We start from the raw sequence: 27351 nt of genomic DNA, 5'->3' as shown, positions 1-27351 counted from the left end.
CCAGGGGGCTGGTTACAGCTAGGACAGGAATGTCTTTCTATTTGGTGACAGTGATGTTTCCGAAATGTTTCGACTGAGATCTGGCCTTTAAACTGCTGCTTTATGAGAACTAACAGATGAGAGTGCTCTAGGCCGGGCCGCAGAGCAGCGTCCTGTCTTGAGGCCAACTGGACAGCCAGCTCCAGGGCAGGGAGATTCCAAATGTTAATCAAGACAGGGACAAAAGCAGAGTGAGAGGCGAGGGAGACCAAGGCTTCCGTTTCTTTGCAGCTGTCCCTTCCACAAGCAAAACTGCAGATACGTACAGCCTCCAAGGACACCAGGGTGGCTCAGCGGTTGAGTGTCTGCCTTAGGCCCAGGGCGTGATCCCAGGTCCTGGGATCGAGTCCCACGTCGGGACCCCTGCAGGGAGCCTGCTTCTCCCTGTGTCTCTGTGTCTCTCATAAATAAATAAATAAAATATTTTTTAAAAAAAACAGCCCCCATCCTTTTTGCCCCCCGCCAACCGAAGGGAACCCTGACCCCCGTCTTCCTGAGCGCTGTTGCTAAACCAGCCCCCTCCGCATCCCTTCCTACGTGTACAGAGTCAGTGATTCTCAAAGTGCAGCCCAGGGACCTGCAGCATCAGCATCCCTGAGGACCCATTAGAAAGGTCACCTCTGCAGCTCCTCCCTGGACACTAACGAGACAGGCTGAGGCTGGAGCCCAGCCACCCGTGTTTTAACTGGCCCTGCTGGTGAGTCTGAGGATCGCTTGGGTTTGAGAACCACTGCCCAGTTCTTCATCATCACACCCTACTGCCCACTGAATGCTCTTAGTTCTTTACTTAAACACCTGTTTGCCCCCTGTCCTCCCTTCGTGAAATGAAGCTGCACGCAAACTGGGGACCTTGTCCGTTCAGCTCAGGGCTCTCGGCGTCTTCTGCGGCTTAGGACAGGTCTGTCGCATAATGGTGCTCAGTAAATATTTGCCAAGAAAATAAACAAACCTTCCTCTTTTTTGTATTCCCTAATTTCCTAAGAACTAGCCATGAACGATCCCGGAAGGAGTTAAACCAGCCCGTGAGTCATCTGGCCAAGACTCCAGTTATCTGTCAGTGGATGATAAGCCTTCAAGGACGGGAGATGCAATGCCCGACTTCATGACCCTTTTCCCCAAATCCCCGAGGCTGCAGGGCTTGCTCACAACCGTTCTGAACTCACCTTTCCAAATGTCAGAGGTTCGAGGAGATTCCAGAGTCAAGATAACTTGGGCCCGAGAAAAGATTCGGGATCACTAAGGAAATCCCCACTGGGGTGAATCAGTGATTTACAGACCCCACCCCAGCACCTGGGAGGAGTCGGCGCAGCCCAGCGCGGTGCCCCCCAGCTCCTGTGTGGTCCCCACCCCACCCCCCCGACACAGTCACCCTCCTCGCATCCCCGAGCAAAGCAGAAACCGGCTGCTCCTCGCCGTGCACGAGATCCCATCTCCAGGTTTCACAGCAGAGCTGTTTGAGAAGCTTCTCTGCGGGCTGTTGTGGCAGGAAAGCCAGGACTTGGGGAACATATCAAGGGAAAGAGCCATTCAGAGAACGGAACCTAACAGCTGCCACTTACACGCCTTGTCGCTCATGAAATGGACGTGCAATGAGGTGCTTTTCCCGGGGTGAGGAAACCCCGGCTCAGAGTAACCGGTCCACGGCCCCATAGCCACCGACGGTGGACCTGGAACCTCTGATCCTGCTCTGACCCTCTGAAAGCTCAGGAGCAAGCGTCCTGGGGCCCCCAGCCCCCTCCCCTCCGGGAGCCAAGCCAGCGGCCCTGGGTCACGGGGTCGGAGGAACAAGCTGCAGGAAGGGCTAAGCTGGGCAGCTCGGGGCCCAGGTTAGAGCACTCGGCTTCTCGGCTGGTCCATCTGCCCCGAGGACGCCACGCCTCTCTTCCCGGACTTGCCTTGGACCTGCCTGGACAGTTAATATTAACCCGAGGTGATGAGCACCCTCGGTTCCCAGAGCCTCTTGGAGGATGGGTGCTGACTCACTGCCTATGGGGCGGCCGCGTGCTCCCGCCGTTCCCAGCCAGCGGGCGGCCTCCGTGCTAAGCAGGGGGCCCCTGGTCGGGGCAAGGAAGGGGAGAGGAGGCCGTCCTCGGAGGAGGAGGGGGAGGCTGTGGGCGCCTTACAAAGGAGGAAGAAGCAGGTGCAGGGCGGCCGAGCAAGAGGCGCCCCTGCCTGGCCCCCCTCCCCCTGTGCCCCGCGCATCTCCAGGTGTTAACCTCTTTTACCCAACCACGCCAACCAGGCAACCTGCTGGGGGCTGCGGAATGAAGATCTGCAGAAAGATCGCAGGCCGGCCAAGGAGAGGCTAAAGGCCACCGGGCTCCCGCCACCGGCCCTTAGGGCGCTGAGCCCCCCAACAAGCCGGGGCCGGCTCTGCCTCCCGGCTCCACCCCCACCCACTAGCCCACACTCACCCCTGCCCCAGAGCCGGAGGCACCCCGGGCTCTCGCCCACCTCTCGTGTGTTAGCAAATCTCTGGGTAGGGAGAGAGGAACGGCCTTGGCACACCTTGCTCCCTGGCCCCGTGTGCCTCCCAGCAAAAATAAAGCGAAATGCAAAAACCATGGGCAAATTGACACTGCAGAAGCGGACAGCTGCAGACGGCACACGGCCTCGGAAAGAAAGGAGAGAGCGTAGGACCCACAGATGGGACGGTCACTCGGAATGGGGGTGCCCTTGCCCCAAGGAAGCTCGCCCCACTGTTTGTTTCTCTCGATGCCTTTAAGCTGAAAATGAGTGTGGCCGCGCCAAGGCAGCCTGGGGCATTCCTGCAGGGGCACGTTCATTCTCTCAGCTCTGATACTCTCAGGAAGGCTGGACCCCCCGGGAGTCACAGGAGAGACACTCTCCACCCCCCGCCATCCCCCTGGTTGTGGGATCTGGGGAGATGGCACCCCAGCGCGGGCCCCAGCCTGAAACCAAGCCCCGGCTTCCAGGTGGCTGGAAGCGCGGCAGCTCCTGTTGAGCTGCAACACGCCTGGGTGCCCCGTGCTTGCGGGTGCTGCTGGCTAATCACACTTTCTGATTCACACATTTATTAAACCGGCAGCCTGGGCGAGATGCAGAGCAGCCCAGGGCCCAGCACTCTGGGCATACACAGAACACACAGGTGGGTAGGTCAAGAAATGGGGTGTCACTGCCCTGGACTGTGCTACGCCATTTCCCTCCAGGGGAGACCAAGGCCTCGACCCTGGCCTCCCCTTTCTGCAGGGGAGAAGCCTGGCTCCGCCTGGACCGCATCTCCCACTGGCGTCACAGCAGCCCGCTGGGCGCTGCCACCCCTCTCCAGCCTGCGCCTCGCCGGCAGGTCGGAGCACGCAGCTGACACCAGGCCCCGGTCTGGCTTGGCCGCACGGGGGGGCCCAGATCCTGTGGCTCCTGCGCGTGACCCCAGTTGCAACAGCAGGTTAAAGTGCACGAGCTGCCTGGCAAAAACATCCATGGTGATAAGCTGCACCCTCCTTGGCAGATAACCCCCGGCGGGGTTTACGATACCTCTGCGCAGTCCTTCCGGCGGCCCGGTTTACTAAGGGCCCCTCATTGGTCCTTCTGGTGCTGATCACCAATCACACGGCATTAACAGAATTTTTATATTTCTCCCAAAATAAACAATGACCCCGTTGCTTTGCTTTTCAACTTGCTGCTTCAATATCCAGCTTATTTTTAGTAAAATAAACCACGAGTCTTCCAAGGGCTTCACGTGGTGTCAGGGTTTGGGAATCCACCAAGCAGATGCGAGAGATGTTGACTCGGTGAGTCAGTCCTGGGCCCCAGGTGCTGGCAGGAGGGACACAGGTGCAGGGCTCTCGGAGGAGAACTGAACTTTGTCCTCCGACACCGTGTTCTTCGGCTGGACCCAGGATCTTCAATGAGGGATCCTACAGCCCTCAGAGGGCGGATTGTTACTGGATGGAACTGATATAGAGTAAGGTGGGGGAGAGGATACAAAAATAGAGCCCCAGCCTGAGTGAGCTTACGGTTGGAGTCAGGAAGATAAGAGCGAGACACGTGGAAGCTACCAGAAATACAGGGAGTTGTCAGAACCCAAAACATCTCCGGTCTGGTGACTGTTTAGCCAGTGGTTTTTACTTCAAAGGAGGAGTGGTTGGGAGACACTCTGGGGGCTGCAAGCGGTGGCAGAAGAGCCCTAGAGCAAGATTTGCAAGGAACAGAAAACAGGATTCCGTCCAAGGGTCTCCACTCTCTCTGCACCCCCAGCCCCCCAGGCAGTCTCACCTGCAGCTCCAACCACCACCTTGGTACACCACCTTGGTACACAACCACCACCTTGGTACACCTTGGTACACAGTGACTCACAAATAGGTATCTGCAGCCTGGTCCTCTTTCCCCAGCCCCAGATTCCAGTGGTCTGAGAGATCATTTCCCCGCTGTCCTGACTAGTGACTCCAGCCAGCGTTGTCACCTCCCTGTACGTACCTGCACTGGCTCTTCCCTTAGCTCCCATCTCTGGGCACCTACAAAAGGGAGACACCCAAACCGGGCAACCTGGGCTCATCCTGCACCGCCCCTTCCCCGACCCAGGCTCCTGTGCAAGCCCGGCCAGTTAGGCCTTCTATTGGCTCACCAGCCTGCTTCCTCTCCAGCCTGGGAGCATCGTGTCTGTGTTTCAGGTCTTTATGTTTCTGTTGCCTTTTACCTGGTCTCCAGACTGCAGTCTTGGTGCTCTCCAACTTTCACAGCAGGTTGTCTTGCTATGACAAGGGTCTTCTCCTGCGACCTTCCACACTGGCTCCTAGCGAGTACACCTGAAGCTCTCCCTCCAAGCGTGACCGTTAAGAAAGAGAGAGAGAAAAAAAAAACCTTAGCTTTGCCCCAGGGCACCAAATTTAAGAGTGTAGCATTTTAAAATAAGGATTTTTAAAGCTTAGAGTGTACTTAGCAAGACTAGGGGCGCCTGGGTGGCTCAGTTGGTTAAGCATCTGCCTTTGGCTCAGGTCATGATCCCAAAGTCCTGGGTTCGAGCCCTGCATTGGGTGCTCTGCTTAGCCAGGAGCCTGCTCTCCCTGTTTCTCTACCTACTGCTCCCCTGCTTATGCTCTCTCTCTTTCTCTCTCTCTCTGTCAAAATAAATAAATAAAATCTTTAAAACAACAACAAAAAAGACAAATTAGTTATAGCAGGAAGCTGCCAGATGGTGCATATTGTTAATGACACCCATGGTAGGCTACCCAGTAACACCTCTAGCTGATGGTATAGTGCTGTTCCCTGCACCTAAGTGGTTAGTGCTCTGCACATAAGACTTTCAAAAGGCCCATTTATCTTTTAGTCTCCAGGTAATACTGAATTCCACCCACTTCTGAAGCACTAGCGGTGCCCAGATGGGACAGGCTCTCTCCAACCTCTGTGCCTCTGCATGGGAAGCCCTTTTTTTTTTTTTTCTGATTCCACAAGTGACTGACTCAGTGAAGCTCGACCTTGTCCCTCAGCGGACAGCTGGCTGTGTCTCGAGGCATTTGTTTATTGACACAAGCTGGAGAGAAGAGAGTTGCTATCACTGTCACCTAGTATAGCGGCCAGTCTCCATATCCCACCATGCACAGGACAACAAAGAAGGATCTGCTCCAAGTCAACAGTTGCAAGGATGAGAAAGCCTGGTCTAGATTCAGCTCAATTCTCATTTGCCCTCCTTCCCGAACACTCTCCTTTCCTCTGTGAAAGGGAGACAAGCAGTCTCCCCAAATCTGGTCTGAATATGTACAGTAACAATGGTCACATTGCATGTTACTATTCACATCTTAGCCTCTTCCCCAAGCTTCTTGAGGGCATAGAATTTGTCTTCTTCTTCTCCTTATGCCACTGGAACATGGTATGACCGCAAGGGCTCAGGGAGTAACAGGCAAAAGGAAAGTACCCAAGTCTGATCCAGGCCAGAAAGCATTGTACAATGCACTGAGAATAATGCCTACCCCCCCCCCGAGTCACATAATCTCTTATTTACACTACCATTAGTGGCATTTGACATATAAATACCACAGTATGCTAAGTATCGCAGAGAAGAAGAATGTAGACATGCATTGTTTTTGCTTCAGCTTACACAATAAAATTTGCTGGCAAACCAGTACATCAAGGTCAAAAGAGTATTTTAAACATCAACGATTACTCTTAACTAATCCCACCCCCCCCAAAAAAAAAAAATATATATATATATGCACTCTCGGTACATGGGCTGCCTTCCGAAAAGTGAAGAAGTAGAGGAAGGAACATCAATCAGAAGAATAAATTCTTGGAGACGTCGTAAAAAAGGAAAGAGCCCTCAGAACCTCCGAGTTATTACCCTCCTGCTCGGCCACAAAGCAGTGAAAAGTAAGGTATAAAAGGTGTGGAAAGAAAAAGGCAAAACCTCCCTCAAGCAGAGCTCCTCCACGCAGCTAACTTTCCCACCCAGATTCCAGAAAGCTAATGAAAGTCAGTTGGTAGAAAAGCAAATGTGTGAAAAGACAAGGAAAATATTTCTGAAAATCTGGTTTGGTCCTACCCAGCTCAACCAAGCGTTTCCCGGATGCCACCCCAAAGGATGCTCAAGGTGCGGGCACCCACACACCCTCATCACTGTCGGAAGGCTCTTTATCCAAGAGCTGGGCAGCCGTTCAGCCTGCTGGAGGAGTGGGACTCACAGTAAGAAAATACATTAATATCAAAATGCGAAGTCAACGGGCTATCAGAAAAAGAAAAACGGATTCAATACCAGAGAAGCCAGTTGGAGACCATGGACCCCCCTCGACTTGGCCGCACATGGATTTCCTGTTCTGTTTGCAAAGGAATCGAGAGGTCCGTGCCAAACGTGTGTGTGTTAAGAGCCTCAGGGTGACTGCTGACTCGGAGCAGCCCACATGAGAGCTCATAGAAGGGTAATGAGCGGGACCACATGGTCTCCTCCCTGAGGAATGCAGCTTCATCACAGAACTCTAGGCTCATATGGTAACCACCACAGGCCACCACGAGCCTTTCAAGACGAATGTACGTGATGTGTTAGCAAGAGATTGATGTGGCCATGTGACTATTGTGTTCGATAGTGTTGCACAGGAAGACTGGATCAGATAATAATATCCCCTGTGGATTAAGATCTTAAATGAGCAAGGTTGCACCAGAGCAACAGGGTTGCATGGAGAACAAGCCCAGTGCCCAATGCCCAGGGGTGGCAGCAGGGGTGAGAAGGGCCTCCCCTGTTCCTTCTCACCAGCAAGCCCAGGATTCGTGTTCATTCCTCACGGGTCTTCAGTCCTCTCCTGCTGGCTTCTAGGCTATCTTGTCAAGATACGGAAGGGTCCCTTTCAGGGTCTGGGCCTTCCCAGGGCTCAGGCTGAGAGGACCAGCCTCCCTCCAGCTCATCTGCCTTGAAGAGCTTCTAGTCCAGGAGGAGAGTCGGCTGCTTAATTGGACCACAAGCACAGTCAGTGCTATGGGCAAAGCAGAGTCCCTGTAAAGACTCATGTTCTGCTTGTCACTGGCAAATACTACAGCAATCACACTTCAAAATCTAAAACAACACATGGAAGTTAGTTCTCCCTCCCCGCACTCTAGCCAGATTTGTGGTGGGGGAGAGTAGCTGATACACCACTGGTTGTCAAACCTAATCAGAAAGCATCTGTTTCATTCCAGAAAACACTTACTGAGCATCTTCTATATGCTACTCTCCAAATGCCTGCAACAGTTGATAGAATTTTAAGTCAAAGAAAAAGGATACATACTTCTGTGATTTCAAGCACAAAGAGAAAAAATTTAGATTTAGGAAGAATTTTCCCTAAAAAGTTCAACAAGCTCTTGTGGAATAAATCAGGAAATAGATTTTATCCCTGGGTATGTAAATGGCCTGTCACGTTTGGGCGTAAGGACATGGTCCTTCTTTATCAGAAGGGAAGTTCACTTTCAATAGAGCATGAAGACTTTGGTTGTCTTTAATCAAATATTTTTACCTGTTAGACTTTCTAAACCCAAAGCTATTGACTTCCTATGAGGTTGGATGTGAAAACATGAAGAAAATACATCTTTTTATGCTGCATAATGGTCCATGTGCTGTCATACTTTTAGAATGTGTATCTGACATTTGATTACAGATTTAATTGAGCATCTGAAGGTGTCAAATAAATCACTGCACCCATGACAAAGATGCCTACTCTTGCTGGTAAGCATATAAAATGGTTCAGCCACTAGGGAAAAGTTTGATAGTTCCCTAAAAGGTTAAATATAGAATTACCTTATGACCCAGCAATTCCACTGTTGGGTATCTACCCAAAAGAATTGAAAGCAGGGACTCAAACACTCATACAGATGTTCGTACACCAATATTTACAGTAGCATTACTCACGACAGCCGAAAGATGGAAACAACCCGAGTGCCCATCCACAGATGAATGGGTAAACAAAATGTGACATACACATACGATGGAACGTCATTCAACCTGAAAAGAGAAGGAATTTCTGACACACCCTACCTCATGGATGAAACTGAAGAACATTATGCTCAATGAAACAAGCCAGACACAAAAGGACACGGATTGTCCTTTTTCCACTTATAGGAAATGCCTAAAATAGTGAAACTTTCAAATTCATGGAGACAGAAAGTAGAATGGTGGTGGCCAAACGCTAGAGGGGGAGTCAGCGTTTAATGAGGGCAGAGTTTCAGTCCAGGAAGATGAAAACTTTCTGGGGACAGTGGTAGCGATGGTTACACAAGACTAAATGTACTGAAAGCCCCCAAAACATACACTTAAAAATTATTAAGATGGTAAATTTTGTGTATGTATATTTTACCACAATGAAGAGAGAGAGAGGATAAGTGGTGCCTACCCTGAGGGCAATCCTCCCATTGAGACCAACCCACATAACCCTTCAGGCCTGTGGCCACACTGGCCCTGATCCTTCCCACCAGACCTTTAAAACCATCACTCTCAAAGGTAACGGGTTGATGCTCAAAAAGAGGATGAGATCTTACCCCAGCTAGGCAAGATTAACATATTTCATAACGGAAAGAGAAAAGACCAGAGGAGGGCTCATTTTCCATCACTGAATTAGTAACCCCAGCAGGCCTGAGATAAGCCAAAGTGCTTGAGTGCCTAGGAAATACTACTACCAGGACAAAGGGGATGCTTTCTTCCTAGCTTTCCAAGGCCTTTCTGGGTTAACGCACTATGAGACGGTCCCTCTTGACTCCGATTGTTAAAATTACAAGGGAAAGGTGGGGTGTCAGCATAGAGCTAGGAGAGGAAAGGGGTTAGCAGGGAGCCAAGAGGAGAGGCAGAAAGACAGATGAACTCATACCAGCCACTGAGAACAACAAACTGGGAGCAGAACATAACAATTGTGTCCGTGACTTAGTGGCCCAATAATTCAGGGTTGCAGGAAGGAAGGAGGGCATTTGTGTTTCTCAGAATCCTCTCCACAAAATGGTAGCCTCTTATCTTCAACCAGTATTGGACACCACTTATCACAGCTGAGGGGGAAAAAAGTTTATATAGGCCCCAGAAACTGTAATAACATAAAGGGAGAAGGGATGGGGAGATTTAGGGTGAGAAGTGCGAGGAGTTTTTTTCCAAAGAATACCAATCATTCTGTACTTTTAGCTGTTCTACTTAACTGTCAGACATTTCCACCTGCTTCTAGAATGCAAAGCAGTGGGAAGACAAGACCCAAACCTATTCTCAACACTTCATGATGGAAAAAAAAAAAAAAAAGTGTGCACTTAATTAAAACAAATTTCTACATGCTGCTTGATAGGATTTTGTTACCCTTTCCACAAAAAAAATAAATATCTTAAACAGGAAGATGCTCACGAAAGCATTCTGTAAGTTTTACATTGCTATATAAACATTGATTTTTTTCTGTACTAGTCTGCTAGGGCTGCCATACAAAATACCACAGACTGGATGACTTACACGACAGACATTTACTTTTTCTGTAGTTCTAGAAGTCAAGAGCAAGGTGCCATCCGGGTTGGTTTCCCATGAGACCTCTCTTCCTGGCTTGCAGATGGCCACCTTCCTACTCTGTGCTTATATTGCTTTTCTCTGTGTTTCTACAGAAACACAGGGGGTGAGAGATCTCTGGTGGTTCTCCCTCTTCTTACAAGGACACCAGTCCCATGGAATTAGGGCCCACCCTTATGACCTCATTTAACGTTAATCACCTCCTTAAAGGTCCTATGTCCAAATACAGTCATATTGGGACTTACGACTTCAAGATAAGACTTAGAGAACATTAAAAAAAAAAAAAAAGACTTAGAGAACATAATTCAGTCCAAAACAACTTCTACCCCATTTGCATAGAAGTCTACCGCTTTCAAAGCACTTTCATGCACATTCTCATTTTTAACCCTCACCACAAACCTGGACACAGACAAGGCAGGTGTCACCCCATTGTACAGAGGAGGAAGCTGGGTGTTGGGGGAACTACAATTCGCCTGGGGACACAAAACTGCTAAGTGGCAAGACTAGAATTCAAATCCAGGGCTGCAGGACTCCGGAGTCCTTAACAGAAGTAAAGAATGTCACTGGTTCAGTTAAAACCATATATATGTTGTACTTTCTAAGACACTTTGTTGGGGCTAAGTCCAAACACAAGAGGCCCCTCATAGAGAGAAAAGCATGTGGCCTTGGAAGACAGAAATGTGTGTGTGTGCACACGTGTCCAAAGTGTATTTCAGGGGATCCCTGGGTGGCGCAGCGGTTTAGCGCCTGCCTTTGGCTCAGGGCGCAGTCCTGGAGACCCGGGATCGGGTCCCATGTCGGGTTCCCAGTGCATGGAGCCTGCTTCTGCTTCTGCCTATGTCTCTGCCTCTCTCTCTAGCTCTCTCTCTGTGTGACTATCGTAAATAAATAAAAATTAAAAAAAAAAAAGTGTATTTCACTTTCCTGCCATTCACATTCGCTCATATACTGCTTTTCCTTCTGGATCTAATTTAGGTGACCCCTTCTCTCCCAAAGCCTGGTAGCCCGCACTGAACTTGCTCTCCTCTGAGACATTGGTCTCCAACACTCTTGAGAACATATCCCTTTCTGCCTAAAAAGGAATTCTAATTTTCATGTCTTTATAGCCCACTTCCGCAGCCTCAGCCATTCGCTCCTGGATGCAAGTCCGACTTTGCTCTGCAGCTTTGCCTGATCACAACAGTTCAGATTTGTTTTTAAAAGTTTTCCCTGAGGGACATGTGGGTGGCTCAGCGGTTGAGTGTCTGCCTTTGGTTTAGATCGTGATCCTGGGGTCCTGGGATCGAGTCCCGCATCAGGTTCCCCCCAGGGAGCCTGCTTCTCCCTTCGCCTATGTCTCTGTGTCTCTCATGAATACATAAATAAAATCTTTAAAAAAATAAGTTTTCCCTGAATCTCAGATATATGCTGAGAAGAAACTATTTTATTGCTAACTGCCTAAATCTCAGTGACATAACAATGTCCTTCTCCCAAGGTCAAAAAGAAATCCCAGAAAACAAAGTGCTATAAATCCCCACTGTTGCAGTCAGGATGCCACCTTCTCCACCATCGGGGGCATGCACTCCTCTATGAGAAGTGTTGAGGACAGTCCTTCTCCTTGTTTTTGCTTTTTTCTAGATTTTCCAGAATGAAGAGTTCCCAGAAGTTGGCAGTTCCTGAGTATGGGAAGATAGAGTAAATGTCCCCTCCCATAGTACACTATTGTGTAATCATACCGTCCAGAACAGAGTGCAGTAGTGATCTGACAATGTGTTCGATTCCAGACATAAGCACATGAATCCCTGCTCTCATCCACAGAGGTAAGCCCTGTGTACTCGTCCTCACTCTGGCCTATACCAAATGCTGGAACACTGAAGAAACAAACGTGCCATTAGCTAATACTAGAGATGGGCATGCTCTACAAAAATTGTCTCTAAAAGTTTATCTCTTTGGGGTTAATAACTGCTCTTTGAGATGACAACATCATCGAGTAAACTAAATGCAACAGGGATCCCTGGGTGGCGCAGCGGTTTGGCGCCTGCCTTTGGCCCAGAGCACGATCCTGGGGACCCGGGATCGAGTCCCATGTCGGGCTCCCAGTGTATGGAGCCTGCTTCTCCTTCTGCCTATGTCTCTGCCTCTCTCTCTCACTGTGTGCCTATCATGAATAAAAAAATAAAAAAATAAAATAAAAATTAAACCATTAAAAAAAAAAACTAAATGCAACAGATTCTTCTGAATAAAACAGGTGATGTTTCCAAAGTCGCTTTTAAGTTTTAGGTAAACCAACCATCTTGATGTGCCTACAACTATGGAATGTCCCAAGATGCAGGAATTTCAGTGTTAAAACTTGGAAGAGGGGTACCTGGGTGGCTCAGTGGTTGAGTGTCTGCCTTCAGCTCGGCATGATCCCAGAGTCCTGGGATTGAGTCTTGCATTGGGCTCCCCACAGGGAGCATACTTCTCCCTCTGCCTACGTCTCTGCCTTGCTCTGTGTGTCTCTCATGAATAAATAAATACAATCTTGAAAAAAAAAAAAAACTTGGGAAAGTCCTGGACAAGCTGGGATGGTTGATCACCCTATTAAATGATGTGAGACTGGGAGTCTATTACAGAAAACATAACCTTGGTGTATGTGTGTGTTGGGGGGAGTCTTTGTGGTTATTTCATTTTTCTGTACTAATTACTACCACATTTGTACTAAGACAGAGACACTATCACCTTCTTCATAGTTCCATAGTGAGAGTTTTTAAGTATTCTGTATTTGTGTGAGCATCCAGTCAATGTCATGTTAGGAGGGGCAGCGGGCAGGCGTGATGAATAAAGGTGCCCTTGGCTGTTTCCAGTGTTCATAACCTGGCATCTATGTAGTATCCCTTTGAAAGATGTCCGTGGCAAGGGGGTATATGTAGTATGATAAGCGATGAGGTCAGGGTCTGTGACGCAAAACTGGGCTCAGGAACACACACTCAAGATTCAGATAAGCGGTTGGGGTCAGTGTTGAGAATCCTTGGCAAGAGGGTCATAGGTGGTCCATGGAAGGCACACAGGTTGGAGTTGGTAAATAGAGATCCAAGACAGAGAGCACAGGACCTCTGTGCTCAGAGCAGAGAGGAATCTGGAGCCCAGAGACCCAAACTGTACCAGAGGGTATCCAGGAACAATTCCAACATCTGGAACATAGCTGAGAAACTAGAAATAGGGAGGGAAATAAAAGATCTCAGAGGGAGCCAAAATCAATTATTACAGTCCCTCATAAAACAGCTCCTGCCAGACCATTCCTTAGAGGCTGATTCTCAGATGGTTGGTTGATCTATGTTCCATTGCAACACAGAACCCAGGAATCAGCAGCAGAAATGCCACAAATGGGCACAATGTGAGCAGAAAGATGAGTCGACCATCAAGCTAATGGCAAGAGAGAGAATATAGCAATAAAAAGAAAGGCTCATCAGTCTGGTGGTCATTTACCTATGGTAGATGACCTTGAGGGTAGATCTATGGTAGACCTTGAGGATCCCTGATAAGAGTCAATGTTCTGCTCTCATGATGCCACCTTCCACGTTCATGGGGTGGCTCAATGCCTCTCAGATATTCAAGGTCATTCACTCCTACTTGGAGAATTGTCCTACGTTGGAATACTTCTGAGTAATGAAAGGAATAAACCACTGCTAAGGGGGCCAGTCTCAAAAGCATTATGACATGGGAGGAAAGACAGCCACAGAAGAGCTCATGCTGCATGATTTCATTTATATGAAATTCGAGAACAGACAAAGTTAACCTATGATGACAGAAGTCAAAAAGTGAGTCATTCTAAAGGGCAATGGGTCTTTCTTTGACTGGAAAGAGGACATGAAGAGACTCTCTGAGGTGACTGAAATGCTGTCTTGGTTGGGGGTGCTCACACAGTATATACCAATTATCAAATGTATCAACCTAAACATTTCAGATATGCACATTTTATTGTTTATTAAATATACACCATTTTTAAAGTATTTTTTAGAACACATTTATTGATAGTGTTTTTTCTAAACCAAAAGTAACACATACCATGTCAATTACCTGTTTAAAAATTCAAAAATCAAAATAGTTTTTAAAAATAATACAATCAGGGAGCCCTGGGTGGCTCAGTTGTTAAGTGTCTGACTCTGGGTTTCAGTTCAGGTCATGATCTCAGCGTCGTAAGATTGAACCCCACATCAGGCTCCGCACTGAGCATGGAGCCTGCTTGGGATTCTCTCTCTCCTCACCCTCTGCTCCTCCCTGCCTGCTCTCTCTTTCTCTCTCTCTCTCTGAAATAAATAAATAGAATACAATCACCCAAGGTTCATTCACACGCACATAGTATATCTCATCAGTCCTGCCTATGTGCCTGGCATTGTGCCGGTCCCTGGAAATACAAAGAGGAGTAACTATTACTCCTGCCTTCCTACCACTGATAGGTAGATGCATGGCCAAATGCTTCCAAGATAGTGTGATAAGGTGTGAATAAGAAGAGAGAGGTAGGGAAGGGGGTAAATGGGGATCTGGAAAGTCTCACCAGCACCAGCGACATTAGAGCTGAGATGTGGAGAATGCATGTACCACTAAGAGGATGGGGAAGGGCAAGATGAAAAATTCCAGGCAGAAACATTTGCAAAGAGAGGCCCAAAGGATACTTTTATTGAACAACAACAGGGAACCCAGGGCAGCTGGTGCATGGAGCACAGGAGAGAAACAAAAGATGAAATGAAGACACAATGAGCCAGACAGTGAGAGGCATTTGGACTTCATCCAGTGACCAGTAGGGAGCCTGAGAGGGAGAGTGAATGATCGAAATGGTTTTATCATTAGAAAATGCTGCAGCAGTATGAAGGGTGGCCTGGAAGGGGCCAGTGATAGGGCAAAGAGACCAGTGACCCTGCATAAGGTAACGCATGTTAACTAGAAAATTGTGGTGATTGTTCCACGGTGTAGACAAATATTGAATCGTTATGTTGTACACAAACTAACATAATATCATATGTCAATTATACTTCCATTAAAAATAAAAAATAAGATCATAAAGTTTTCCCCTTTTTAACGCAGCACTTGAATTTTGTAAATATAATTATCATGTGTTACTAACTAAAAAAAGACAGAGACACAGAGAGAGAGTGTGTGTGTGCCCAGTTAGCATGGTTGTAAAATCCAGGAGGTATCTGAGGAACACACTAAGGTGGTAGTGAAAGGGATGAGGCTTTTCTGGCAGAAAACAAAAATCTGTAGATTTAGCAACATCCAGAATAAGAAAAGGGAAAGAGCTGGAGACAACTTTCAGCCACTCGGCTAGAGCGCTTGGCCCAGAGATAACTTGTTTAACAAGATCACAGCTGTGGGAAGAAAGGTAAGCTGTGAGAGTGAGGAGGGCTTGAGGCGCCCACTGGACTTTAGCTGCACCTGTCTGGCTGGTGTTCAGAAGAAACATTGGAAGGAGTTCGGAAAGCAGTCACGGACCAGACAGAGAAGCTGGAGATTCATCCCCGCCAAACACCACTCAGTCCAGCCAGAACTCAAAATGTTGATGTGGGTGGTGTGAATCCGACCTCATCAGACTTGCTGAAACATTTGGAACTGAGAAGGACACCTGTCTGTGCACACGTAGAGCTAGCAACGAGAGTGTGGGCGTGGGAATCAGGAGACCTGGGCTCCAATTCCAGCACTCCTTTGGGAGTACGGTGAAGACTAGCCGAACGGGGAGGAAGAGAAGAGGGGACAGAGGTGAACAAGAGGGGCAAAGCCAGCACCGAGGGGGGAGCTCCTTCTACCACCTTCTTCCACCTATAGCCACTCCTCCTCCTCCTGATCCAAGAAACACCACTCAGCTCCTCATCCCATAGCAGAGCTACCCAACCAGCACTGCAAGGTTGAGGGCAGTCATGACCGCCATAAAAAGAGACACAGGCATGTGATAAGTCCAAGCATTAGTGGTTTTGGACAAGAAAAGTTGCCTAATTTCTGGGATCCACTACAAAAGAAAATGTAAGACTTTCTGTTAAAAAAAAATTATGCAGGGGCAACCCATAATCTTGGGGCCCCTCCGTCTTTGGGAGCTTTGTCCTCTATCATTCAATAAACTTGACCATTGCTCAATTTAAAAAAAAAATTAAAATTAGTTAATTAGTTAAAAAATTATTCAGAATTTCATGATGTTAACGATAGTGCAGATTACAGATCACACACACACTCATGAACTTGGAGAATTTAATCTCTCTGAATTTAAAAATCCTCCCCTCTAGACCAAAGATAATGGTGCTTGCTGCACGATGTGCTTGGGTACGTGTGTGGGACCAGCCTGACTCAGTCAGCGCCCGCTACCTGGTAGGGTTTTTCATGCTACTGGTCAGTTGCATTTGCCCTCGGAAGCAGCAATGGTCTCTAATCAGCAGGCTTTCTAGGCCAGTCACCCGGCATCTCCTTAGAAAGTAGTCGGGGGTAGGCCTGGCTTGTCTGGGTAGAAGTCTTCAGTCAAGGCCCCCATTACATGATACGCTTCAGACACTCTCAGCAAATATAGCAGCAAAAACAGGAAACAAGGCAATGCTCAAGGAAGCTTCCCTCCCCGAGGAGACACCTCCATTTGTCATGTTCCATTGCCCACGCTGTCCTGCCAGGCATTTGTATGTCATGCTATAAATAACATATCCTACCAGGAACCCTTGGCTGGGACAGAAACGAGGAGTCCATTTACTGAAAAGATCAGACCAGTGTCGTACATTGTGAATTTGTCAACTCCTGCTGCATGCTGATTCAATCCCCGCATGACCTCGAAGCCAAAGAATGGAAGAGAACAGAGTTCTTTTTTGGGGGGTTTGTTTATCATCTAGACGCTTTATTGTTTTATCTTTAACACTTAGGATCTCTTTGTAGGGCCAAGCAGGGATCTAAATCACATTTTTCAGTGTAGAGATCCTGCAAGACCCAACACTGTTTGTTGAAAAGACAATCTTCTTCCCCTGCCCTGCAGGAACCTCTTTTATTTTTTTTAATTTGAATATTAACTGAATCTTGGGTTGGATGTGCTGAAATATTTTTCTCCTGTGATCTTCTAGGAGTTTTATAGTTTCCTGTTTCACTAAATGTCTATGATCCATTTGGAGCTCATTTTGGAGGAATATAAGGTTTGTGTCCAGATTCTTTTTTTTTTTTTTTTTTTTTTTGGTTGTGGATGTTCAGTTGTTTCAGGACCATTTGTTGAAAATAATTTATTTTTGTAATATATGTTAAAATAAACATATACTTATGGAACTAAGACATATTTAATTTGCATTAAACCACCTAAAATCATGTCACTTTCCGTGCTTTCAGACCCTCACAGCAGTACGGCAAGGGAACAATAGTGGATGAGGGAGGGTTTTCTGAAGGAATGAGGTGTTTTTTTTTAATCTTCAAGAATTTATGACATAAGAAGTTCATATTTGTTTTAGAAACAATAGAAAATACAGACAAACATAAAGAAGAAAATAAAAACTCTTCTATGATCCTTCTACCCAGAGGTAAGCACAATTACCATTTTGGTGTATTCTTTTCCAATTTCCCCCATATACACACAATATATCTTATAAAAAGGGGGTAAAAGGGACAGCTAACTGGGTGTCTCAGTGGTTGAGCATCTGCCTTTGGCTCAGGTCGTGATCCTAGGGTCCTGGGATCAAGTCCCTGGGATCGACTCCCCACAGGGAGCCTGCTTCTCCCTCTGCTTATGTCTGTATCTCTCATGAATAAATAAATAAAAGCTTTTAATTAATTAATTGGGGGTAAAAAATTGTTTTGTACTTTTAATTTTTACTTGAAATGTTTCTAACACCTCATGTCAATAAGCCATATTTATATATATATAATCATCTTAATGGATGCCAACACATGATATGCTAACTGGCCTGCACTTCCTCCTCTTCCTGAGCACAGACCCTCTCCACCTCTTTAAGCCTCTGCCTGCCAGATTCCTGTTTTAATGGTACCTACCACCATGGCTTTAAAAAAAAAAAAAAGAATCCAAAGTCTTCCCTCTGTGTTTCCTTTCTTAATTCCATTTCCTTTCCTACCCGAGTAACCATTGTTTTAAAGTCAGTACTTCTCATTCCCCAGGCCTGAATGTATCTCCATTACTATCTCCAACTGTATCTATCAACAAAGTGTTGTATGGCTTTGCAGGCTTTAAACCCCTCTTGCTCTACACATTGTTCTGCAGGTTGCTTTCTTCACTCACAATGATGCTGCTGACTTTTATCCAGGTTGTTACATGTAACTTTCATTTATTCATTTTTAACTCCTATCTGGTGTTTCATTATATGAGTATATCACAATTGACTCATTCATTTCCCACTGATAGTAAAGATAAAGAATGATGCTGTCTTCATGGGTAATCTGGAAGACTTTCTTTAGGGTCCATACCCAGGACCAGAATTGCAGGGTTGAAGGGTGTATGTATTTTTATTATTATTATTCAATTTAAACTAAGACTAAAACAAAACAAAAACAGTTCACCCATTTCTCCCGCCCCAACCTCCCTCCTCTGGCAACCACTAATCTGTTTTCTGTACCGATGAGCTTGATTTGTATACACACATTTTTTCTAGATTCCACATATAAGAGAGATTATATGCTATTTGTCTTCCTCTTTGTGAGTTATTTCACTTAGCATAATGCCCTCAAAGTCTGTCCATGTTGTTGCAAATGGCAAGATGTCATTCTTGTTTTATGGCTGAATAACATTTCATTATATATATATATATATATCACAATTTTTTTCTAATTCATTCATCCATCAATGGACACTTGGGGCTGGGGGCCCCTGGGTAGATTGGTCAGTTAAGCATCTGACTCTTTTTTTTTTTAAAAGATTTATTTACTTATTTGTGATAGACATAGAGAGAGAGAGATAGGCGAGACACAGGAGGAGGGAGAAGCAGGCTCCATGCTGGGAGCCCGATGTGTGACTCGATCCCAGGACGCCAGGTTCGCACCCTGGGCCAAAGGCAGGCGCTAAACCGCTGAGCCACCCAGGGATTCCCTGCATCTGACTCTTGATTTAGGCTGAGGTCATGATCTCAGGGTCATGAGCTCAAGCCTCACATTGGGCTCCATGCTCTGCAGGGAGTCTGCTTGAGATTCTCTTTCTGCCCCTCCCCACTCTAAAATAAATAAATTAATCTTTAAAAAATGGACACTTAGGCTGTTTCCCTGTCTTGGCTACTGTACATAATGCTGCAAAGAACATGAGGGAGCATATATCTTTTGGAGTTATTGTTTTCCTTTTCTTTGGACAAATCCCCAAAAGTAGAGTTGTTGGATCATATGCTGGTCCTATTTTTAATTGTTTGAGGAAGCTTCATATTGTTTTTCATACTGTCTGCCCCAATTTACCTTCCCACCAACAGTGCATAAAGGTTCCCTTTATTGCACATCCTCCCCAGCATTTGTGATTTCTAGTCTTTTTGATACTAGCCATTCTGACAGGTGTGAGGTGATATCTCACTGTGGTTGATTTGTATTTCCCTGGTAATTAGTGATGGTGAGCATCTTTTTACATACCTTTTGGCCATCTGTATTCTTCTTTGGAAAAATGTTTATTCAGATCTTCTGCCCACTTTTTAATCAGATTGGGTCTTTGCCATTGAGTTATATGAGTTCTTTATATATTTTGGATATTTGCCCTACGTGAGATAATGATTCATAAATATTTTCTCTTATTCAGTAGGTTGCCTTTTCATTTTGTCAATGGTTTTCTTGACTGTGCAGAAGGCTTTCGGTTTGATATAGTCCTACTTATTTATTTTTGCTTTTCTTGCTTTTGCTTTTGGTGTCAGATTCTAAAATCATTGCCAAGAACTATGTCAAGGAGCTACTGCCTATGTTTTCTTCTAGGAGTTATATGGATTCAGGCCTTGCTTTCAAGTCTTTAACCCATTTTAAGCCAATTTTTGCATGTGACATAAGATAGTATCATTCCTTTGCATGTAGCTGTTCAACTTTGCTAATACTATTTATTGAAGAGACTGTCTTTTGGGCTCCGCTGTTGTAAATTAATTTGCCATAAATGTGTGGGTTGAGTTCTGGGCTCTAAATTCTGTTCAATTAATCTACGTGTCTGTTCTTATGTCAATATCACAGTTTAAATATTACAGTTTTGTAATATAGTTGGAAATCAGGGAGCATGATGTCCCTAGTTTTGTTATTCTTTTTCAAGATTATTTTGGCTATTCAGAATCTTTTATGGTTCCATACATATTTTAGAATTGTTCGTTCTATTTCTGTGAAGAAATTCCACTGGAATTTTTATAGGGATTACAGTGAACCTGTATATTGCTTTTGGCTAGTATGGACATTTTAACAATATGAACTCTTCCAATTCATAACCATGGGATATCTTTCCATCTATTTGTGTCTTCTTCAATTTCTCTCAATAATGTCTTATATTTTTCAGTATACAAACCTTTTACCTCCTTGATTAAATTTTTCTTAGTTTTGTTATTCCTTTTGATGCAATTGTAAATGGGATTATTTTCTTAATTTCTCTTTCTGATAGTTCATTTTTACTGTATAGAAATGCAACAGATTTTGGTGTATTAATTTTGTATCCTGTAACTTTACTGAATTGATTAGTTCTAACAGTCTTTTGACAGTCTTCAGGATTTTTTTGTATATAATATCATGACATCTGCAAATAGTGATAGTTTAGTCCTTCCTTTTTCATTTGAATGACTTTTATTTCTTTTTCTTGCCTAATTACTCTGGCAAGGACTTCCAACACTACGTTGAATAAAAGTGGCCAGAGTCGGCATGATCTAGTTCCTGATCTTAGAAGGAAAGCTTTCAGCTTTTCCCCCTTCAGTATGACATTAGTTGTGGGCTTTTCGCATATGGTTTTTATTATATTGAAGTACATTCCCTCTATACCTGCTTTGTTGAGAGTTTTTATCATAAGTTGATGATGAGAGACACCTGGGTGGCTCAGTCAGTGAAGCATCCAGCTCTTGATTTCAGCTCAGGTCATGATCTAAGGATAGTGAGATCAAATCCAGGATCGTGAGATCATCAGGCTCTACACTGGATGTGGAGTCTGCTTGAGATTCTCTCTCCCTATGCCTCCTCCTTGCTCATGCTCTCTCTTCTTTCTCTAAAATAAATAAATCTTTAAAAGAATAAATTGATGTTGAATTTTGTCAGATGCTTTTTCTGAATCTATTTAGACGATCATGATTTTTATCCTTTGTTTGTTAAAGTGATGTATCGCATTGACTGATTGGCAGATATTGAACCATCCCTGAATCCCTGGAATAAATCCTACTTGATCATAGTATATGATCCTTTTAATGTATTGCTGAATTCAATTTGGTAATATTTTGTTAAGGAACTGTGTTCTTTAATTAATGAGCAGGTATGTAAAGATGTTAAAGCTGGGGGATGGTTTCCTAAATGCCTTGATTTATAAGCTGTAAGAGTTTCCTCCAAAGCATGTTAGGCCAATAGGGGAGGTGAACAAGTTGGGATATGCCAGAAAAGAACCAAAATCAATTGAACTGAGTATTATCACAAAAAATGGTGCTCAACAGTATATTACATAAGGCGCTGAAAGAGGTAGCACACTGTGACTACTTCTCACTCTATAGACATATCCAAAATGGCACAACAGTAAATTTGGGGTGCTTCCTTTGAGCTCTAGAGTCAAAAGCTCTATACACACACACACCAGTTCGTGATGGTTAAATTAATCTAAAAAGCCAGTCATTCAGATGATTGGTTTGTGAGATAAAACAATTCCCCAGTCCTCTGATCAGAAAATAAGAGATAAAACAGTTGCCCAGTCCTCTGATCAGAAAAACTGAACTGAAATCCCCATATATCATAATCTCATGATTAAAATGAAATTTGGAGTCCTTAATAGACAATATCTTTACTCTAAAAAACTCTAATGCCCCTCATTTCTGGCAAAACATTATGATAAATATTTCAGGCTGCTGAGACCTTTGAAACCTTTGAAATGACATTGCAAAAGGCATCAACCTGGCTTATCCATGTAAAAGTCAAGCTCTAACATGTAGATCCATAATGGATATAGTTCATGCATTTTCAATATTCTTCCTATGATAGAGCATTTGCAATCTTACGAGTTCCACGTTCCCAAGGTAGAAGTCAGAAACTATTTTTCCAGCTTCCTCTGTAACTAGGGCAAAGACATGTGACTTAATCTCAACCAATCACATACACTGGCATGAGAATTTATTCAGTTATGTTAAGAAAAGTTCCAAGAAGGAATACATATAGAGAGAATTCTGGAAAGATGGAGGCAGGGGCATAGTTTTTTAATTTCTCTGAATCCTCATATAAAAAGATTAACCAACTAGATAGCAAAACCAAATTTCCATGGACAACATTTAAACAAAACTAGATGACAACATTTCCTCCTCAAACCGTGAAATACAAGATCATCAACTGTCACGCGGTCTACATGTTCTCAAAACCTGTTTAAGAGAAAGCAGGGTGAAGAAAAAGGTGTCTGCTGGACTTGCGAGTAGGAAAGTTCCCAAATAGCCCAACAGGTATGTAAAGGAGAGCTCAGTGGGACAACTTGAGAACAGCAGCTGAAGCCAGAATGGCTTTGCCTAATCCAATAGTGAGTAAATACAAGAGTATTTCAGTAAGAACTACTGGGTCTGGAGAAGTCAAGCCTCTGTGAATTCCTGGAATTGTTAAGGTGGGGCTCCCTTTCAGGACAGGCCTCCACACAGAGGAGAAGCTTCTGGACAGGGAATCAAAACTGAGTGGATAGAGACAAAGGAAAGAGAAAACCAGTTAAAAGTGAGGGAGAAGAACAGAGTCAGGAACATTACACAAAAACAACAGAAGATAAAAATTAGAAACAACACTGTCAATCATGCCTGGTTCTAAAGGTTCAGGAGAATTGATTTTTTAAATAAACAACACAAAAATACCAAGATGAAATCCCATGTGGAGTTATTATAAGAAAAAAAAGAGATTAAAAAAAGCTATTAAAAAATCTCTATAAATCGTGAAAACCCACCAGAAGGACTTGTGTAAAACCTGTAACCTCCTATAAAAAAAAAATAAAAAAATAAAAATAAAATAAATTTTTTAAGGATACAAGCCATGAAAGAACAACATAAATCAAAACTAAGAAAAACTCAGAAATAAGATGCTAGAACTCTGGAAATACTGTATATAAAAGAAAACATCATTTCAAAACTTGGAAATGAAGAGAAAATTGGAACGAATAAATACAATACCTAATGCCTTAAGAGAAATAGAAAAATGTTTTAGAAGGAAATTTTATTTTATTTTTTTTTTAATTTTTTTTATTTTTATTTATTTATGATAGTCACAGAGAGAGAGAGAGAGGCGCAGAGACACAGGCAGAGGGAGAAGCAGGCTCCATGCACCGGGAGCCCGACGTGGGATTCGATCCCGGGTTTCCAGGATCGTGCCCTGGGCCAAAGGCAGGCGCCAAACCGCTGCGCCACCCAGGGATCCCAGAAGGAAATTTTAAAATAAAATAGGAAAAGGGGCACCTAAGTGGCACAGTCAATTGAGTGCCTGATTCTTGGTTTTGGCCTAGGTCATGATCTCAGGGTCCTGGGATCAAGCCCCACATCAGGCTCTACATTCAGCAGGGAGTCTGCTTGGGGATTTGCTCTCTCCCCCGACCCCCTGCTCTCTCTCCCTAAAAATTAATTAATTAGTTAATTAATTTAAAAAGAAATTGAGAAAAATAAAGAGGATATGAAAGAGATCAGCAAATATGGAAACAGGCAAAGAAGAGCCGACACAGGATAATAGGAGCTGCTGAAGAAGAAAACCAAAGCAAAGGAACAGAACAAACAAACACTAAAAACTTTATTTCAAAAACTATTCAAGGGGCACCTGGGTTGCTCAGTGGTTGGGCGTCTGCCTTAGGCTCAGGTCATGATCCCAAGGTCCTGGGATCAAGTTCCACATTGGGCTCCTCTCAGGGAGCCTGCTTCACCCTCTGCCTGAGTCTCTGCCTCTCTCTTTGTGTCTTTCATAAATAAATAAATAAAATCTTTAAGAAAAAAACTATTCAAGAAAAAGGAAAAAGTAATTGAAACTACATATTAAAAGAGCACACAAAGTAGCTAAAAATAGCACCCCAGAATGACCGACACTAAAATATATTCTAGGAAAAAATCACTGAAGATGAACAGGTGATGATCTTTATGACACGGAGGTTAACTTTTCATCAGACTTTTTGACAGTAAAACTTTATGCCAGAAGAAAATAAAATAATGTATTAATAATGCAATAATTAATGTATTTAAAACTAGCTTTAAAGTATAAAGAGCACAAAATGTTAACATGCAAGAAATCAAAGAATATCACTACCATCCAAAGCCCTTTCTGAAGAATCTGCTAGAGATCAAGCTTCAGACAAACAAAATGGCCAGAGACATTGACATAAGGATTGGTGAAGAGCATCCGACAGTCTTAGAACTAAGACTAAGTAAGCCTTAAAGGGAAGAGAGTAAAGTATTTGACAATTATATGTTCAGGTCAAGTAGAAAGTATAGCACAACTGTTTAAATGGAGGGAACGAGAACCTTTGAGAAAGATGTCTAAGTGTTCATAATTCCACTTGTGGTGGTAGTAGTAGTATTGTTAGTCTGAGACTTTATGTGAGATAAAATAAATGGGTAATTTTAAGATATTCTGATTATATTATCCTCTGTATTTGGGAATTAAGATAATCAGTATGAAAGAAAGGACCTACAGATTAAACATTCAAAAGGTTAAGTTTAAGAAAAGCCTAGTCATAAATGTGAATGGGAAGTACCAGTTATAAATAAACTCCTGAGGTACCCTATCTTCTATTTTGTCTTAAAAACACATATAATATTACATAACTATATATATAGTTACATATAGTTATATATATACACACATATATATGCTAGCTTTGTCCACTGAAGAAACCTAGAAATAATGGCCAATCCAGTAGCAACAGACACTATGAGTGGCCAGATTGTGGTCTTGAAATGCCATTTCGCACTAAAAGAAACCAAGGTTTCTTATAGAAATGACCGATTCTGGTCTGAGGCACAAAATGCACAAAATGAGCCTGTCATGTCAGACAATAAGGAAACTATTAAAGACCACCAGGGTCACGTCAAAAGGACTCAGGAACCAAACCGAAGAGGCCTCCACTAAGCAAAAGACGGAAAACTTAAGCTTTGAAAATGATATCTGCAATTGATTTGAAATAGCCTAGTGCTCAGGTTTTAATCAAACATATTTTGATCTATGAATTCATGATATTATATACATTTTATAACTAATTAGTCACCTTTAGAGAATGATAGAGTAATAAGAATCCATGTATGGTCTTGAAAACTATTTTAAAAAGGGAAAGAAAAAAATCAAACATTTATCCTGCCTTTCTATTTTAATGAGAACAATGGAGTAATGCAGAAGTAGATAAGGGGAAGAGCATATCTTTATTAAATTATTTCAACAAAAGAATTTTTAGAGAAAAATTCTTTAGAAAAAAAATCACCACTTTGCACCCCCCCAGTGAATTGATGGATCTGGGCAATAACTACTGATAGCTGCTATCACCACAGAAATAAAGATAATCAGACATTATGTGCATCCCAATAAAAGGATATTTCATAGATGATGTCATATGTCATAATGCATCACATGCTGTAATAAACTTTTTCAGTATCGGGATGCAAAATTCAATCACTTGGTGAAGGTGGTGTATGCATGAGATTTTGATTTGGAAACGATGGTTTAAAAAACTAAAATTTAAAAAGAGAAGGACGTCACCCAGGATTCTCTCTGGCAAGAGGGCAGAGCACATGAGAAGGGAGGCGTCTGGCTTTCATGGGCAACTTGGCAGGGGTTCTAGTAACAGTGCCTCAAGCCCAATGTTGGCCGCAGTCAATTTTCTACTGGAAAAGCCCAGCAATGTAATCAATGTAATTCAGCCATCGTTTCTAAGTGCAAAACTCTCTTGGAAATTCTCTGAACTACAACTACCTAATTGCCGTTACCAGATTCCCCCACCCCCTGAATGGATCCTGTTGTTTATAATTAAAGGACCCTGACTGATACAGGATCCAAAGGATTGACAATAGTGTGTTGCGTGTGTGTGTGTGTGTGTTTAAATTAATGAGTCTCCATACATTGCCATTAATTTCTCCAAATTCATTTTAAAAGCCTAGAGTGGCTGACAAAAAGGAGCTGTTTGCTTTGATCAGTGTTTGCCTCTGAAAGCCTTCAAGAAGATAAGCAGAAGCTTGGCTTTCATAGAACTCTGTGTATTTGACAGCTGTTGGGAGTGTATGTACTGTAATCTTTGGTTTTATATAAACCTGACAAGAGAGTGACAATGACAAGCCTTTCTCAGAAAATTCTGAAAGAATCGTTTATGCTGGAAGCAATTAAGCCTGAAAGCACACTCCACATTCATGTTTATTCAACATCTACGTGTCTTTTCTGTAGCACACTTTCTAGCACTTCCGAAGGTTGTTTTGCATATGTATTGTGGCAAACTGTAATAGAGTTCAAAAATACTCACTGCGTCTGCTTAGGGGAGAGTAAGAGTTTCTCTTCCTAATCATGTTGGGCTTGGCCATGCGACCTGATTTGGCCAATGGAAGGTGACAAGTAATGTGTGTCACGTCCAGCTCTAAGAGCCAGTTTGGGCTTTGCCAAGCTCTCTTTTCCCTCTGCTCCAGTGTTCCAGATAGAAGCTTCTCTGTCAGCCTGAATCCCAAGGCAGGAGGCCGTGAAGCAGAGCCATAGCTCACTCGCAATGGACATAGCATGTAAATATGTGGAGACAACCTCGAAAGCCATTGAGATCCAGAACGCTTTTTCCGCAGCGTAACCTGGCTTGTGCGTTCATAGCTTATTATTGACACCAGCTACTGTTTTTCAGCCCTGTTGATAGACCAGTGCATTCTAACCTCATTATGATGTAGATACTCGTTTCTCCACTCTGCAGACGAGGAGACCAGACATGCAGAGGTTAGATAACCTGACGCCTGACTAGAACCGGCAGTGAGATCTAGGCCTGAGTCAGGCTAATGCCAGAGTCTCCTGCCTTTTACCTTTTTTTTTTTTTTTTTTTTTTTACGATTTATTTATTTATTTTGGAAAGGCAGAAGGTAGTGGGAGAGAGAGAGAAAGAATTTCAGGAAGACTCCCAGCTGAGCGCAGAGCCCAACACAGGGCTCGATCTCATGACCCTGAGATCATGACCTGAGCTGAAACCAAGAGTTGAACGCTTAACCGACTGAGCCACCCACGTGACCAGGTGACCCCAGATGCTCCTGCTCTTAGAACTACTCGCAAATTGGGTTAGGAGTGTACTTGTCATGATGAACGCCGGG

General features: G+C 44.1%; 1 long non-coding RNA gene across 2 annotated transcripts; it reads right to left on the bottom strand.

Annotated features, from left to right (window-relative positions):
- Positions 1 to 3076: 3076 nt before the first annotated feature.
- On the bottom strand, positions 3077 to 27035 carry LOC140626043 (uncharacterized). Of its 2 annotated transcripts, none has more exons than XR_012025289.1 (3): positions 26535 to 27035; positions 4697 to 4817; positions 3077 to 4514 (listed from the first exon to the last, which is right to left on the bottom strand). It is a non-coding gene; the product is annotated as an uncharacterized lncRNA (long non-coding RNA). The 2 variants fall into 2 exon arrangements; XR_012025290.1 differs by having other exon boundaries at positions 3077 to 4186; positions 26535 to 27034.
- Positions 27036 to 27351: the final 316 nt, after the last annotated feature.

Source organism: Canis lupus, chromosome 37 (genome assembly GCF_048164855.1).
Source record: "Canis lupus baileyi chromosome 37, mCanLup2.hap1, whole genome shotgun sequence".
NCBI classification, from domain to species: domain Eukaryota; kingdom Metazoa; phylum Chordata; class Mammalia; order Carnivora; family Canidae; genus Canis; species Canis lupus.
This window is presented reverse-complemented; position numbering and strand designations above follow the sequence as displayed.